This window comes from Prionailurus viverrinus, chromosome A1, assembly GCF_022837055.1.
Source record: "Prionailurus viverrinus isolate Anna chromosome A1, UM_Priviv_1.0, whole genome shotgun sequence".
Lineage (NCBI taxonomy): Eukaryota > Metazoa > Chordata > Mammalia > Carnivora > Felidae > Prionailurus > Prionailurus viverrinus.
In genome coordinates this window covers 35,750,464-35,769,146 of record NC_062561.1, presented here as the reverse complement: position 1 = coordinate 35,769,146, position 18,683 = coordinate 35,750,464, and the positions used below count along the sequence as shown (strand labels likewise).

The following is an 18,683-nucleotide window of genomic DNA, read 5'->3' as shown; positions in this document are numbered from 1 at the left end:
TACTCTTTGTACCTTAACGTTTCCTACCTTCATGCCCTTTTGCCTGAGTGCAATACCTTTTTATCTTCTTTCCAAATAATCATACTCTACCCATTCTTCAAGATATCATTTCACATCTACATCCTTTGTTTGGACTTCCTGGAGCTTCAGTGCAGATGGATATCTGCTACTGTGGAACGATTGAAGAACTTCTGTTTTTACTACATATTTGGCATATATTTCATGTGACACCTCGAGAATAGCCCTAAATGACCACCCTTGTATGGTTCTTGAACGTTACATGTGTATATGTGTAAAGGATATGTTTGGAGGTACTTACTTTCCCACAGCCTTGTAAGGGTCAGCTGTAGATTCCAGATGTCCACAAACCTCCATCCAAACCGATTAATGACAGATGAACTTCTGCGCCGACAGAAAACAATGCGGATGGACTATAATGGTAAGGAGGATGCTGCCTGAAAGAAAAGAGAGACACAATGCTGGTCATCACAAAGTGATGAACTCTAGAGTTAAGAGTCAGGCTGTGTTGGCTATGTTCAGGTACGCCAGGAGAGAAAACCAGGCAGACAGAAAGGAATTCAAAGCAAAGAATTCTCAGATTAGAGAATTTGTCACCACGAGAGGAAGAGATTATGTGCCTGTCTCAATTCTTAATATCATTCCACTTTCCAATTCTAGTTTACCTGAAATGCATCCATATTACTTTTTCTTCTTTGATAGAGTCTTACAATAAATCACCATTTTATGTGAGTTATCTTGAATGGGTTTCTATTTCATGTGATTTAAAGAAACTCAAACAGGACAAGTACAACTAGGGGTCTAAGTTCTTTAACAGTAGGAAAAATATCTTATATTGCCTCTCCTGCAGCACGGTCATATGAATTAGTTTGAACAATTTCTTAAAATTATGTTTGTCTCTTTATAATCTCATATTTCTATCACAAATGATATCCTCTCCAGAAATATACCGTATCATCTATATATTCTTACAACTTCAACATTTATATGGGTCTGATTGGATTGGAGTCCCAGTTCTATCATTTACTAGCTGTGAAATCTCACTATAAAGTGAGAGGATTATGCCAGAAGGCTGCCAGAAAGCCGTTTATACCACTGGGATTAGAAACCATGATTAACCACCAGGGGAAGAATTTGAGTTAGTGGCCTAACAACTACGTCCATAATTTTCCCATTGAGCAAGAGCCACGCATAGAATATATAGAGCATATGAAAATATTACTCCATTTAGGGCTAGAAGATCTAGCACTCTACTCAGATACAGGGTGCATTCATATAAAATATCATTTAAAGGAAAACAAAATAGATGTAAAGTTGGAAGGTAATTGAGATAATGCCACTAAATGAAATAAAATAAAATCTGAGACAGATAATGATATCTTTAAGGTAATGCATTATCCAGTTTGTTATAAATGTTCATATTTAACACATATACTTAGCTGGGCAGTATGTAACAAGAACTCATACTTACAGAGTTCTTCCTACACTATCATCATTGTACGTACTTATCACATGTATTGTATAAATCAACCCTCAAGCAATCCTATGATTTGAATTCTGCAATATTTCCCATTATATAGAAGAAAAAAATGGAGGTTTAGGCAATAAAATTATCTTTACAAGGATTTGAACACAAATAATCTCTGATTTATATTCATATCAAACTATATCATTCCATTTGTAACTTCCATTTGGCATGTAAGGGTGAAGAACAACAGCAATGTCTTATTCATATATATTATATATATATATGGATGTTTCTTGCTCACTGCTGGTGTGGGACCTCCAGAGCCTTGTAAAGTTCAATCTAGTTACTTCTAGGAGCGTCAGGAGGGTATTTCGTATGTGTTAATGACCAAATCTGATGGGCCACCATGGGGTACGGCAATTACTCGGGGTCAGATAATTGAAAGGACTCTCAGGATTCTAACAAGATATACTCATGAAAGATTTATTACAAGCAAAGCATACACGGCACCAGGAGCAAGAAAGCACAAAGCAACATTACAGAGGTCTGGAACACCTGGGCACAGCTTCCAAAGTCTTCTATCAATTGTGCAGAACATGCTCCATCTGGGAGTCATGGCTACCAATAGGAGAACAAGGTATCTGTTTTAGGGAAGATGAGGCACAAGTTTGCTTGGAAGTTTTTATGCTACACTGATCTCACGGTCAGAACCAGGCTGAGTGACCAGGTAAACCGGGGGGGGGGGGGGGGGGGGACCATCAACCTACACGTTTTCACTAAATGCAGACTAGCTGACACTGGGTGCCTCCGGGGGAATTTTGGGCTTTAAACAGCAGGTTATAAATCATTAGCTAGTAAATTTTGTTCCTATCTTGACCAAAAGTTTGTACCATGACTTCCTGGGGATCCTTGGAGATGAGGTGTAATGTAATCTTATTTCTACATATGTGGATTTGTCCCGTGAGAAGTTCTTCCCTTGCTCTGCTCCGGTACTGTCCAATAAACTTTCTGTAAAGATGGAAATATTCTTTACCTGTGATGCATCATATGGTAGCAACTAGCTGTAGTTACTAGCGGGTGTTTCACACTTGAAATGTAGGCAGTGTGAAGAACTGAATTTCAAATTTTATTTCAGTTTGAAGCACCACAGGTGGATATTGGTGATTATATTGAACAATGAAGCTACAGTCTCTCCCAGGGCTGAACTTGGCTAATGTCTGTCGGACACTGTGCCCACTGGCACCACTGAGGCTTCCATTTGGTACTGCCTTTCCTTCTCAGTAGTGCCGCTTCTGGTAGGCATTGCTGCTACATCTGATAGGTATGGCTCTGTCTGCTGGGCACCTCTATGCCCTCCACGGGGTATGCTGGTGGATGTTCTAAGGCATCCAAGGACAGTTGTAGGCACTGTGGGTCACCTAGCCAACGGAGATGTCATACCCCCACTTGCTTGCTGGCAGAACCTCCCTCTCATTGTAGAGGTTGAAAATCCTAGATTCTCATTTTTTTTCCACCCTCCTTTGCATGTGGCCCAACGCTGGTGAATGCAACATGAAAGACTGTCTGCTTTGGTTGCTAAGAAAGATTTCCTCAGTAATGCAACAGAGATGCATGGTATGAAACAACCTTCTTCGAGCACACATTGGGACTGTGGCGATCCCCATAGCACTGCAAGGGGTAAATCTGAAAACTGTGTCAGTGCTTTGAGGATGGCAGTGTAGAAGGAGACTGGCTTCTGATGAGTTTGCGTGACTGAACCAATCCAGGCAGTAGCTACTTCCTGTTTTCTCAATATGCTTAATGACACAATTGTGTTTCAAATAGCACCCTGGTTTTAGTTAAAGCTGGTACTCTCCAAAGACATGACTACATGGTAGGCTTGGGTAGAAAACAAGTTTAATTGGTAACACTGTATTTTACTCAGAATTACTCCTAATGAGGCCTTGTTACTTAAAAACACCACCACGAGCAACTTTAAAAGCTGATGGGAGGTAAGAAAATTTAGACCCTCTCAAGAGGCACGACAGTACAGAACAGTCACCGGAGAGAGGTACAGTCTTTGCAACCGCAGGTTGGAACACTGATGGAAACCCAGACAAACACAGCACACAAAACAACAAAAGCAAAACAGAGAGAAAAGGAAGTGAAAGAAAAATGGAGGGACTATATGGAGTGACAAAGTGTTGTCAGAAAGAGGAACCCATCTCCGATTTTAATGTTATTGTTGCTGTTCACGTTACCCTTCTCTTCCTTGCCTCTTTGCTTCCTGCTTTGTCTAAATGTATTACTTCACCTCATTTGCTTAGGAGAAACAAAATACTCTAGAGGGGAGGCACTTCTGGGACCATTCTCTGCTCTCATTGTCCTCCTTCCAAGAGGCCATGACATTCTGTGTTGTTTTTCCCCGAGCAAGCCATTCTTCTTTAGCACGTATGTATGTAGAAATACAATGTAGTATTGCTTTCAGGTTTTTGACCTTTATCCACCTTAAAACATAAACGTTTCACCTGGATTAAGAGTTAATACAAAATCCATTGATTAAATATACTATTGGCTGATCTTCTTATCGATGGAAAACTACTATTCTTAACAAAATAACAAAAAAATCAAAGTGTTATACATACACAGAGTTTACAAGAGTCAAATTGTTCTACAAGTCTTGTTAAATTATTCTTGCCCTGGTCCAGAATACTCAGACAACCATATTCAACTCTTGTAGCTGATTTGTTTGGTATTTATCTCCAAAATTCTAAATGCTTATAACACTGCTTATTTTTATAACTTAGATTTTATTACCTTGATTTTACACTAATGGGAGACAAAGTTTTAACTCCTTGTTCCACAAACACCTGCCTCTACTGCACACTGCCATTCCTTCCATCTGTTCGATACAGTTCTATCGTAATTTTGATCGGATCAATATTTATTAGGACTCTGAGACCTCTATCAGTGTTGAATTATATAGTGATCAATGATTTTTTTTCCTGTGCAACTTTTTGTTTCCTTTGGAGTTAATATTAGTTGTTCTGTTTAGTTTTGCATGTGTCTATAATTAATGTACACCTAGAACTTCTCCTAATCATATAAATACCCTCTGAATCCATATAAACAATTGGTATTCTCTCAATTTCATCTTAAAGCAGTTTCTATCAAAACCCTGTGAGGGGCACCTGGGTGGTTCAGTCAGTTAGATGTCCAACTCTTGATTTCGGCTTAGCTTGTGATCTTATCATGGTTGGTGGGATCGAGCCCTGCCTCGGGCTTCATGCTGACAGTGTGGATCCTGCTCGGGATTCTCCCTCTCTCTCTGCCCCTCCTCCATGCACATGCACACTTGAGCATTCTCTCTTTAAAAATATAAACAAACATTAAAAAAAAAAACCAAAAAAACCCTGTGATCTGCTCCAAAGTAGAGTGGTTGCCTTCCATGCTGAATGACTTACAGGCATGGTCTTTTGCTTTCTTATAATCTGAGTTCCAAGAAATGGAACCTAATTCCTGGTTTCAGGATCCCATGTCTTTCTCTTTCTTAATTTTCTTTCTCATTTTGATGAAGCCCCCTGTTGGTTTGTTTCCTGAGTCAAGTTTAATGGAAGGTAACATTTTTGAGAATTTATTCACACCTCACATTTGATAATTTCCTGGGAACAGGATTCTAGGTGAAAAATAATTTTCCTTCAGAATTTTACCAACAGTGAGGAACTGTCATCTAGTCCTCAGTCTGTTTACTGCAGTCTAATGCCATTTTGAGTCTTGATTTCTTATGTAAGTCAGAGGTTAGTAAATTATAGTCTGTGGCTAAATCTAGCACACAGCCTGTTTTTGTTAATAAAGTTTTATTGCAACACAACCATGCCCATTTATTTACATAGTGTTTATGTCTGCTTTCACACTATAACAGCAGAGTTGGATAGTTTTGACACTTACTGTACAGCCCTCAAATTCTAAAACATTTATGTTCTGACTCTTTATAGGAAAGTTTGCCAATCCCAGATATAAGTGCTGGGTTAGTTCCCTCTTTAAAATTTTGTAAGATTTTTGTCCCCAGTGTTTTAAGTATCTTGGTTTATGTTCATTCATTGTGTTGAGCAGTGTCCTTCATTTCTGATATATCATCTTGAGTTACTCCCCACTAAAATTTCTTCTTTTATACTTTCCTTGTTTAATTTTTGGAGCATCCATCATTTGAACCATTCTGTATCCTTTCTCTCCCTTTTTGTTTAAAACCTCTGAGCTTTTTACTCTAATTTCTGGGATAGTAACTTCTTTTTTTTTTTTATTTTTTAAATGTTTATTCTTGAGAGAGAGAGAGAGAGAGAGAGAGAGAGAGCATGAGCACGGGAGGGTGAGAGAGAGAGAGAGAGAGAGAGAGAGAGGAAGACACAGAATCTGAAGCTGGCTCCAGGCTCTGAGCTATTAGGGCCTTGTTCCACAAACACCTGCCATTCCTTCCATCTGCACAGCTTCCATCTGATAGCTCAGAGCCTAATGCAGGGCTGGAACTCAGGAACTGTGAGATCATAACCTGAGCCAAAGTCAGATGCTTACTTGACTGAGCCACCCAGGCACCCCAGTAACTACTTTCTAAAATTACTATTAAGGTTTTTAGTTCTGCTATCATGTTTTTTAAAAAAATTTTTTTTTCAACGTTTATTTATTTTTGGGACAGAGAGAGACAGAGCATGAACGGCGTAGGGGCAGAGAGAGAGGGAGACACAGAATCGGAAACAGGCTCCAGGCTCTGAGCCATCAGCCCAGAGCCTGACGCGGGGCTCGAACTCACGGACCGCGAGATCGTGACCTGGCTGAAGTCGGACGCTTAACCGACTGCGCCACCCAGGCGCCCCTCTGCTATCATGTTTTAATTTAAAAAGTTAAAAAAAAAAAGCTTTCTGTTCCCACTTCAATATATTCTCCTTCCTCTCCAAGGATAATTATTGTTAGTTTTCTTTTTCTCTTTCCTTCATAGCCTCTGTCTTCCATGTGTTTTGTTTTCTAATTTTTATTTTGGGCTCTGATTTTCATGTGTGTTGCCTTCCTCAAGTGTTGATGATCCTTGGTTCATATTTAATGTGGGGAACTAAATAGTTGTTTAAAGCTTATGCTTGTGCATAGGCTTACCATTGTGGAGTCACTATCGTGATTTGAAAGGGACTTTTCAAATATGAGATTTTACAGCAGCCTAAGAACATTTCCTTGTGAATCACTTGCTATGATGCTTCAGATAGTTGTGATATCTTTGGCAGTTTCCTGAATTTCCCGCACTGCTTGATTCTTTGAAAACTGACAGCAAATCTAAGTAGCAGCCATGTCTCTCTCTGATCTGCACTTTTCTAGTTCTTCCAACTGTTTCATAAGCAGCTCATTCTCTGTATTGAATAAGTGCTCCTTGCATGGACTTTCAGCTACTTCTTCTGTGTTTATCCTCTACCCCGGTTCTAGAGGAAACTTGGTAAATTGGGTTGCTTCTCAGTTTTCTTCCACTTCAGACTTCCTCAGATTTGATAAACCAATCATCACTTGTTCACATGCTTTGCAGACTCAAAAATTTTGATGCCAAGGACTCCTCTGCATCTCTTTGTTCTTGGGGGCTGCCTTTTATAACAATTTCATTTTCTGTCTGTCATTCTATAGTGGGTTTTGGGAGGAAGCAGAGGAATTCAATCCTGCACTCAGTCCACCTCTGTTCTACATCAATTCTCCCATTCACTCTTGAACTGCTCCAAGTTGAACACTGGCTTCCTCTCCAGCCTTATTTTTTACCACTTTTTCCTTTATTCCAGCTACACTGACCTTGGTAACAGTCCTTGAACCTACCAAGGTCTTCCCTGATTCAGGATCCTTGGCATATGCTGTTGTTTTAGCCTAGTCCCTCTTCACATCCTCTGTAAGCCTGAATATGCATCTCCTCTTTACATCTCTGAGAGAGGACTTCTCTGGCTACCCTCCCATATAAATTAGGTTATCTCCTTTTTTCTCTCATAGAACTTAATTCTTTTCCTTTATGGAACTTCTATTTAAAGTCATATTTGTTTATTTGTTTAATGTCTATCTCTCCTACAAGAGTTTAAGCTTTATACCTACTATACATAATAATATCTCCATCGATAATGGAGTAAAGAAAAAATTATTTGTAAGAAAACTTAACGACAGTATTACACGTTGCCTGGTCTGGCTGCTGGAATAGCAGCAATGTTGTTCAAACAGAAAAGACACCACAAAAGATCAATTTCTTAAAAGACTCACCCTCAAAATATAATTTTTCCCATCCTCTTTAAATCCACACACTATTATTGAGGAAAAAAGAACAGGACCAATTTATAGGCTAGGAAGCTTAGTATCCTCATAAGCCTTTTCTTCCTTTTTTTTCTTTTTTCTTTTTTTTTTTTAAACTGAAGAAACCCATTCATTTGCTCTTTCATCCCCTTAGGCTTAAGCCTGTTGAAAAAACTTCCTTAATAATGTTGAAATAAAAAAAAAAAAAAGAAAAAGGGAAAGTGATGAGAAAATTAATATAATGAAATAATCAATGCAAATGACATTCTATTGTCCAGGAAAAAAACCCTCAATCAACTCTCTTAGAATTACTGAATCTGATGGGTAATTGTGGCTTAATTTCTAATTGTAAGATCAAGGCACGCTGTCAAAAGCACTGCCAACATTAAAGAGACATTTTATGGTGCTCATTTTAAGGTGGAACTTTAAAGAAATCGAAAACCATTAATCAAACACATAAATCATCCACACCAAGTATTAACTGAAAACCCCTAAATCTGGTAAAACTAAAATTTATATTCAGCATCAAAGAACATGTATCAATGCTTTATTTTTCTCAAGTTTTCAAAAGCATGAGAAGTTTGGGACAAATTTTTTATGATTTCACACTATATACTTATGAGTAGTTTGTATGTCACACAGCTAAAGGATCAGTTTTTGTAGGGAGGTGGAGAAGAAATTAATTTATATTATTTGTTCTATAAAAATATAGAACAATGTACCCATCGTTTAAATTCTCCTATGTTGTCTGGGGAAAACAATCTGACACTATTTTATATATGTACACACATAGCAGATTACAGTTTATAAAGTGCTTTCCCATGTATCCCTCATTTGACAGTAAATTTTATTTTATCATAATTCCTTAACCTCATTAGACCTTATAAAATCACGTGAATGGGTGAAACAATCATTAAGGTTCTTTCCAGCTTTGATTCTATTATGTTTTCAAACAGTGGCTCTGCCTAATGGCAAACACAGCTCAGTAAATTCCTCTCCTCTGTGTGTTTCTGTTTGTCTCCGTCACTTTGGTGTTCTCCCAGTAGACACATGGAGGAGCATGCTGATTAAATTAGTCAAATTAACTCTTTGCCTGACTCTATCCTCATTAGGCTAATGAGAAGACTCAGGAGTACATCTGTATGTCTCAGTCGTCTTAGGTCAGAAGTACTGTCACTAAGAGCACCAATGAAAAGTGGTAACTGTGACACTCTTTAGGAGTTTTTTTTTCTTCTTCCTCTTCTGGCAGCTCATTTTCCATCCTATCTCAAGAGGGAGCATGTGGCTCTGCTGAATAGAAGCTGTAATGTGTTGGGCAATCTCATTTTCTCTGCTGGATCATTGTAAAAGAAGGTGTAATTTTGTTTTCTCCCCCAGGAAAGAGTTTCGTGGGTAGGCAAGTGTGAGAGATGTTGAACAAGAATTAATCAAAGGCGGGGGGGGGGCATCCTATTATAACCATAAGGTGCTGTAAAGTGATAGATCTTAATGATGGAGTAGCCATGTGAGTAGCTGCTCCACAGATTTGTTTTGATTAAGCATGTGTTTGTATGTACAGGATGAGAGAAGATGAATTTGGAGATAGATTTGGGGGAAAGACAGATGAGGAAGGGAGAGGCAACAACCAGTTTCAAAGGTTGAGTGCCCTTTGATTCTAAAAGGCATACTGCTCTCCCAATTACCCAGCAGAGTATGGGTTTCCCTTGCTACCTGGAATAGAGCCTTCCTATTAAAACTTTCATAAGCTGAAATGAAGCAGTCACCATTAATTCATATGGAAAAAAATTTGAGCATTCCCAGACCCCAAAAATAACCTCTCTTAGCCTCTTCTGATACCTTAGGACACATCTTGCTCACAGATGCACAGAATGAATCAAGATAAAGCACAGATGCTCACAAAGCTCAAAGCTATGACAGATTGATGCCGAGACACTGAGTGTAGCTCCCAGGGAAGGAGCGTGGTGGGTCCCCCTTGCCACTCTGGGTACATGCTGCCTTCATAACTGCTCATTGCAAAACAAATGCTCAACATTATTTTTGCCTTTTCTTGCTTTCATGCTAGTGAAAATCTCAATGGAATTCTTTCGGTTTGCGAAAACAGGTACAAGCGTAGGTCTTTCATAAAAGTGAAGTGGTGTGAGATAAACCTTTGAGAAGGAGGGGATACTTGTATCCATTTGACTGACATTTGAGACACACTAAGCATGAACCTTAAAGCTTCACACTGACCAAATGATTGTCTGTACTTGGATACACTTATAAAACGTAAAACACTGAGGGTTGATAGCAAAGTGGCCTGCAAATGGCAGGTGCCAAATGTATGTTTCTGAAAGGACAGAAGGACACTATGAGCAATAGTTGTGCTAAGATATTAGAGCTGGCTGAGTGCCAGTGGTTGATGGCAGTAACCTATACAGCAGCTTCCTCTGGATGAGCAAATAGTGTGGCTGAAAATATGGTCATATAACAAAGATTATGGTCCATTAATGATGAAAGCCCTTTATTGGTTTTCCAAAAGGAAGAAAAGTTTGCTATCTCTAACCCTGTGAATACTGGTTGAGGCAGAAGGTTCTTTCTTCAGGGCTCTCAGGGGTACAGCTTTATCACAACATAGGCTTTGGAGTAGAGAATGTGCATATATACAACCAATAGATGTCTAATATTTGGGAAATTATGACAAAATGGAATCTTTGAAAAGTATTATTATTTTTTTTTTGAATTGTGGCTTTATAGGGCACAAAAAAACAAAAACAAAACACACCTTTTTTTAGTTCAAATCTTAATACTTCCTTGTTGTGTGACATTCTCCTGGACAGCTCAGAGCACTGATCAGTGGATCCCAGAGCTGTGTTTATGGCTCTGTGGCAGCTGAGAAAGTTGTCTGTTGGGAGCCGTAGCTGATCCAAGGAGTACCTGGCACTATTCCTACATCAACAAAGTCTAAGTTTCTACACCTCCTGACTTTTTATTTGCCCACATCTTGCCAAGATGCTTAGCCATTGTGGAATGCCTAGATCTATCTTTGCAGTAGGGATCAGGGATACTACAGGGACAATTTCCATGGGAAAACCAAGTGTTTTTGGTAATGGAACACTTGTTTGGTCACCACACTGTTTCAAATTTCACTGGATTTATGTCTTGGCTCTACCTCCTACCACTCGTCTGTTCTGTCATTCTCTCTATGTATAAATTAGAATAATCAAACAACCTACATTATAAGGTCACTGTGAAGACTACATGAAATAATCTATCCAAAATGTTTATCCTCTGCCTAGCATGTAGTAAGCACACAATAAGTGCTAGCTGCAATTAAAAATGTAATCCACTAGGGGTGGAACTGTTCCTTGAATCTCAAAGTATTCTAGTGATTAATGATACAACTTTATTTGATGAAATAAAATCCCCTTAGCCAAGAGGAGGCCTCATAACTACTGTGGGGCTATGGAACTAGAATGGTTCCTTGAAGATTGGGATTTCTACATTGTCACTCTTGCAAAATGAGGAGGATGATTTTTCTCCATTTTTCTCCATTGGGGGAAGGGATAAGCCAGAAAAGTGACTTAAGCCCTACAGTACAATGGAGTTTGGTACTGTAGTGAACACTAGCCCACGCCTCCCCTGTGGGCACAGAGGAATGGACTTTTAAAGTGGTACTGGAAGTTTTGTAGGAGTTTATTATTAGGTATGGCAAGCATTCCTGACCAAATCATGTTCAAAGGCCCAGAAGTTTACGAACATAGAACAAGCTCAGGGAAATGTGAGGAAGGATTGTTGGTGATATATTACCTGGGGCAACAGTGAGGTGCAGCCTGAGAACTTGGAAAGATTACCCTCCAAGTATTTCTATGAAACAAACATTTAATATATCAGAGCAAAGATACAGGATTATCTTAAAGAGGCAGAATACCTCCCAAGCTAAACCTGAATGGAAAGTATTAATAAGACAAGAAAAAAAAAAGTCTTAATCTGAAAGTCAGTTGGCCAGCCAGAGGGCAGGTCAAAGGGGTCAAAGATGGACTTTGCAACTCTAGCTCTGTGCAAAAGACCGGATTTTCTGAACCATGAGCCCAGGACCTAGCCTGTGCAACACAGATGTCCCACAGGATTCTGGTGAATTGACCACCATTCAGGTTAGGCAGTAACCTATCCATCAAGTAACCTTCTGATGAGGATTGTTCTGCTCAGATCTATCCGTGAAGAGTTAGAGTTTTGATTATAAGTGAATAAATGGACATTCTGGAATTTTAATGTCGGACTTATGAGTTGCTCTGAGTTATGTGCCTGAGCCCAATAATCTCTGAATATACTGGCCCTGAATTTTCAACCTCTATATCCATGACCCAGACCCTTGATGACCATACCAATGTTTTCCCTCTCTACGGGAACCTGTCTGAGACCAGATGGCTTTTCCCAGGAAGTATCATTCTGTCCTTTTCCATCTGTAGTATGCATATGACAGGACCATAAAGGGAAGTCAAGACCTTTACCTATGCAGGTAGTGCAAATATTGTTACCATTACCACTGAAATACCTTGGAGATTTGAAACTTGCCTCTGAATTTGAACTTCTTTCCCAAGTCTTCCAAATACTAAAAATGAAAGTCTCTACAATAGAACTTTTCTACTTAGAGCAACTCAAGTATAAAAGACAAGTCTCCTTTACAAAAACAATCTCAGCTACTATATTCAAAATAGGAATGTGTTAAGATGAAGTTTGGGAAAAAAATAAAACTAATGTCAATGCTGTCAATTGCCATGAAAGCAGAGCCTTGAGCAGATTCCAGAATGATCTAGGGCACCACTGATCATAAATACTATCCAGGTCTTACATTTGTAAGTGCTTTTAATCGTTTCTAAGATTCTTTTATTTAACTCAAATCATTTCATATTCGTAAGAACCCAGTGAGGTAGTAGACAAGTGAATATTATTATTCCTATATGAATGTTGAGGAAACTAAAAAGGAGCTTATAGGGCTTCCCTATATAGGGCCTCAAATAAATGGCTCATTAGTGGAAGTGCAGAGAAGAGGGTAAAACCTCACCTCTATTCTCTGTGTGTTTCCCCCCAGGACACCATCCTGTTTGTTCATGTTTACTTTGGCTGTTGACAATAATCATGGCTGCAGAATTGATGACAGAACAGAACAATCCACATAGATAGCAACAATGAATAAGACTGTGCCATAATCTGTTTATTTCAGGTCTGTAGAGTTTCATAGAGCCTAGGTAAATTTCAGCTCTCATCATCATTCAGATTAGTTTGTGGGAACAGGTCTCAATTAACATGCTCACTCCGACCCTTAATTATGCATTGTTTTCCCACAAATTGACATGGAATCAACTTTGTATAATCAGTTCCATATTCACACATTTTTCAAGATGTTTAGCCGGGGATGGAAGTCTAGTTTGTTGTCATGGAAAAGTTTGGTTCTCATAGAGGCATCAAATCTGTAATTCTGGTCTTTTCATTACAGTCTCAGATAAAAAAAAAAATATATCACCTTATCCTTTCCAACACAACTCTCAAAATGGCTATGTATTCTTTTATAAACCCTTTTTACTTTGTTGCAGCTTCCTTCTGAGACTTCTGTTTTTCACTGATTCCACTCTGGGCGGTTGAAAAATGCTAAAACATTTTTCTTTTTCATCAGATCTGTTCTCTTCAAATCCCTCTGCTGCCTTTCCAAACCACATTTAAACTTTGTGGATTTTTTTTTCTTTGAGATTACTATCAAACTGAATTTTTAAACCAAAAGAAATAATGACTATAATGCAACTCCTCAATTTTCAGCAATAAATAATTCTGGCAATGAGCAGGAAAAGAAAATTAAACTCCTGAATTCATTTCCATACTACGCTGGGAAGAATAACTACAGATTCTCCTCTGTAAATGTCTTAGTATAGAACTTGGCATTTTGCTAAGTTTTATTTTCCCCCCAAGTGTGTGAATTATCTAGCCAAAAATTTCTATAAAGGTAAATGTGAACTAAATGGGGAAGGGGGAGGTGGAAGGGGAGGGAGGAGGAGGAGAAGGAAGAAGCCGCGCTCAGCATAAGATGGTGTTATGCAATCATCTGCCATGATACTGCCTAGTAGGGGATGAGGCAGGATTTTGTTTTTCTTTTTACATCCATAAAAGCAGGAAGCTCTGAAAGTTTCTGCCTTCTTTAGAATAGCATGTGATAGATCTGGCTCCTGCAGTTTCTGCATTTGTCCTAAGGAGTAGGAACTGGTATATAAGGAGCAACCACAGAACAGTTCACCAGAGACTTGTAATCAAATAAAAAAAAACTGAATTTTCATTCTTCCATTTTGTAAATGCACTGCTTACAGAACAAAATGATCAAGGCACTCCACGCACATGTTAAATATTTCTATAGGCAGTCATAAAGGATATTGCCTCTGGAGACAAATGCTTGTGGTATTTTCTATTAATATGCCTCAGGTCAAGACCTGTCCCTCATTGGTACTTTGAGCTATGTTACAGGAAGTCTAGGGCAGGTGGGATATGATCTAGTAAACATCAGCCCATGCTGAACTAAGGGCAATATGTAACCGGATATCTGAATACTCAGGGTAAAATGTTATTTAAATCCCTATCAGCCTCCCTTTAGCAGGAACTGAATGCAATAAGCTTTAAGTTTTCAGAATTACTTTATGGAAAATGACATAAATCAGAAGAAATTAAGATAAAGTACAATTTTTACCAAAGCACATTACAATTAGCATTAACTGTATTGACTGGTCTATAACACAGCACCATTTACCAATGCAATCTAGACGCATCTGCTTTTCTGTAACTGCTTATTTAGGTGGAAGTTTATGAGTTTTCTATGCTAAGTGTCTTGCTTTAAATCTTTTTCATTCATGTTAGTAAATAGAAATAAGAAGGCTTTCCTTTACAAATTCTGACCAGAAGATCAATGGAATGCCAGTAATAGGTTTTTCATGATTAACAGAGGTTAATAAAATGAAGGTGATAAAACTGCTAACTAAATTCAGAAGGCAGAATTGTGACAAGAAGTATTTTTCAGAGGGTTTAAAAAATTACTCTTTTTATTCAAAGGAGGTATATTGGAGGACAGCCCTAATGTTGGGATCTAGAATGGTCTAATTTTCCTTGGAAAATCTCCATTTATTGGTTGGTTGAACCCTGTATTCAAAACTTCCTTGGAGGAGGGTGTTTGGTTTTCTCTGCTGCAAAATGACAGGGCTCAAAATCACTTGATTTCAATTGATACTATTTTCTCTGTAAAGCTGCAGAGGCAGCAGGCAGCAATTATTTATGCATTTACTATTTCACTGTCACTGCCCTATACCTTCCAACTGGAACGGCTAAAAACAAACATTTCACATTCGCCAACCTTCACAATGATAGTGATTGGTAATGTTAACTACTGCTACCTTTGCAGATGTGCATGTATGTATCCATCTAGATCTCTCTCTGTGTATAATTGGAAAAAATTTAATTCAAATGGTTATAACTTTGATTTTCAGATAAAATGCAAAGAAATACATTGTTAGCTTTAGACCTGTTGAGATAATTTGAGGCCTAAACATTCACTAATATACTTATTTGCAGCAAAATTCTTCTCTGAATATTTAGTAGATTGAAAATTTGTGGACAGTGAAGGAGTCCTGTACCCATTTATTTGCCACAATATCTACTAAGAGTTCTGAGTACCTTACCTGGTATTGTCATCTTCTTGCTTCAAAAAACTATTTACGGTAGATTACCGCTGAAGACGCATGTAGAGCAGAATTGCTAAAAATAAAAGTAAAAAATTAAAATTTGATAGGCAGGAAGAGAATTATACCCCAAACCTGGGCTAATATTGAATCCTGCAATTTTAGCTCTAAGCTTCCTGAGACAAGAAATAAAACATGATGGGTAAATATTTCTCATTATTGAATGCAAGTAAGTAAATCACTCTGACAAGAGCAGCAAGGTTTTACTGATAAAAAAAAAACCTGAAATTGATTCGTCACATGGATTAGTATAGGGAGAATATTGAGCTACATATAAAGTCTATTTTGAAGAGGAATTTTTTTTTAAAGCAGAGATGTTCTCGGTATCATTATTTCGTGTATTAATACTTGAAAAAAATACACGTGCTTGCCTACTATTAAAGTGTAACTCAGCTGTGACCATGAACAAAAACGCTGCCTGGGAAGACTGTCACATCCTAGATGTGACACGTCTGCCCAGAGAGTTATATAAACAAAGAAGAGTTGGAAAGAGTTGAGTGTAATAGCAACAACAACGGAAATAAACTCAGGCTAACGGACACCAAACAAAAGCTTCATCTGGGCAAGCAGCTAAGGGAAGTTACTCAGACCAGGCAGAGCCTTTTCTGAGAGACCTCTGCTTCCTGATGGCAAAGGCTTTCCCCTCAAATCTGAAGGTTTTCTGGTCATTTTATCTAAGAATTCTGCCCAGAGCCACAGTTGTTAGCTTCCCCATTGCTCACCTCAGCCCAAACACCAGGTAAAAGAGCTCTCTTTTACCTCAATTTCTTGGCTCATACAACAGCCTCCACGGAAAAGCCTCCACGGAAAAGCCTCCACGGAAAAGCCTCCACTGTCCTTCACCCTGCCCTCACCCCCCAAAGCGGGGCAAAACCTACTAACCAGCATGCGCTTAAATACCATGTACTCCATGAGGTCTTCCCTGATTGCCCAAATCTGAGTCAGGTTTGAGTCAGAATCACTCAGTGATTCTCATCCCAGAATCACTCAGTGATTCTCATCCCTGGCTACATATTAGAATCACCTGGTATACATTGGGAACCCACCAAGGCCCAGTCTCCACTTTCAGAGATTAAAGCTGGGAGGTTCCTCTTGAATGGGCTGGGCAAGGAACAGGCATGGAGAGTGTTAAAGTTCCCCAGGTGACAACAATGAGCAGGAAATGGCACAAACCTCTGTTCCATATGCTCTATTAGCTCTCTGAAGGTCCTTATCATGACACTTATGAATTCAATTTAATCAAATATTAATTTATTGAGCATTTACTGTGTGTAAAGGATAATTTAGTAAATAACTAGTGAATAAAGCAGAATCTCTATCTTTATGGAGCTTACCGAGGAGTAGGGAGACAAATACTGAACAAATTATTTATGAGGAATAATTTAAAGGGAAGCACTACAGGGTATGATGATCAGCTATAACAAAAACAGTGATCTAGTGTAGCAGATTGCATTATATTCTGCAATTCTTGACACCCACTCTATTGGAAGTATAAATCTCACCCTCTACCATGGAACTGTGCAGTGTCCCTGCACATGGGGACCTTTCCTGCCTCATTGTTGTTGGGCTTGGTCGTGAGACTTGTTTCAGCCAGTGAAAAGTCAATAAATATGGAACAGACGTTTCGTCTGCTCCATGTATTTGACATTTTGTGCTCTAATGACCCACCATGAGGAGAGCATGATATGAGAAGGCTGTGCCCTAGGTTCAACACAAATGTCTTAGACTTGAACCCAAATCACAGTGGGGAGCCAGGTCTAGCCATCCTTCAGCCTGAGGCAGAACCTCCCATAGGAGTCCAGCCTGGATTAACCAAACTATGCGGAACCTGAAGACCCATGGGCATGAGAACACATTCTTGTTATTGTGAGCCACTGAGTTCTGGAATGGTTTGTTATACAGCATTACTGTGGCAATGGCTGAGTAATATACCAGACTGGGGTTCAGACCACACTGTATTTACCTAAATAAGCCATGTTTATCTTGTTCATCACTCTATTTCCTGTTCCTATCACACTGTGTGAGATGTAGCAGGTGCTCAAAAACTATGTGTTGAAGGAATGAAAATACAGTTCCTGACCTTGGTGATCTCATAGGCTAACATGTAAGGCAGTTCCATGAACAAATAGTTACAGTGTAAAGTGATAAATGCAGTAATAGAGAAGCTATTATAGCATGGAGGTAGAAATCCTTCAAAAGTGTGTTACCTATACCAAGGAAAAGTGTCAAAAACCAAGCACTCAGATTTGAACATAATAAGAAGCACTTATTCTATCATCAGAAGCTCTTATTAAACTTGCTGATGTAAGCTGGGCTACTTTCAAAGTCATATAAATAGACTTATAGTTCCTACCATAACACAATAAATTGTGTGTTTAAAGATTTTCAGCATATTTACTGAAAAAAAATATTTATAATCTACATTGCATGCAAATAAAAGGGCAGTGGGCTTAGAGGTGTAGTGAAATGAAAAACCAGAGAGTAGTAGATTGGAAAAGGTGTTTACCTAAAAAAAGGCAAGTTGTTGCTTTGTGAACCAAAATGAGAACTCATGAGAAACTGGACAGAGGAATGCAGAGTAAGAATTGGAAAGGGGAGGGGAAGATCACAATATGGGATGTGACTACACCCTATATCCTACTTCGTATTAAAAATAAAGGGCCTTCCCAAATAACCAGTGATCAACTAGAATATTCTCTCTTCTGATGAAGAGTTCTACTTGACCCACCCATCCCTCTTTGCAGGTGGCCCTTTGAGCGCTTATTGATTCTTGGTCAAGGACAAGAGTGTCATGTTTTTAAAGGGTGAAAGAAAACTAATTATCAGTCAATTATTAATTAAATTGAAATATAGTTGACTTATAACACTGTGTAAATTCAAAGTGTGTTGTCAATCTTGCATGGGTATTGCAGGGAGACATGTTTAAGAAAGGTCATCTATAGGGAAGAAATAGCAAGATATTTCCAAGGGCTGAGCATCTCAGCATTTTCTGGGGTCAGTTGGTTGGCTTCTCTTTGGAACCTTCCCCACAAGCCTTTGGGTCATCTCTTTGTCTTCTAAGCCAGTTACTCTCCTCTGTCCTCTTTCAATCTTCCAAAGAATATATTATCTATAATTTGTTGAGTTCTCCTTTTCACTCTGTTTTTCCTTGTGGATTAATGCCCCTTTTTTGA

General features: G+C 38.7%; 1 long non-coding RNA gene across 1 annotated transcript; it reads right to left on the bottom strand.

Annotated features, from left to right (window-relative positions):
- Positions 1 to 322: 322 nt before the first annotated feature.
- On the bottom strand, positions 323 to 16,644 carry LOC125172823 (uncharacterized). Its single transcript, XR_007154846.1, has 3 exons — positions 16,557 to 16,644; positions 15,451 to 15,526; positions 323 to 455 (listed from the first exon to the last, which is right to left on the bottom strand). It is a non-coding gene; the product is annotated as an uncharacterized LOC125172823 (long non-coding RNA).
- Between the last annotated feature and the right edge of the window lie 2,039 nt (positions 16,645 to 18,683).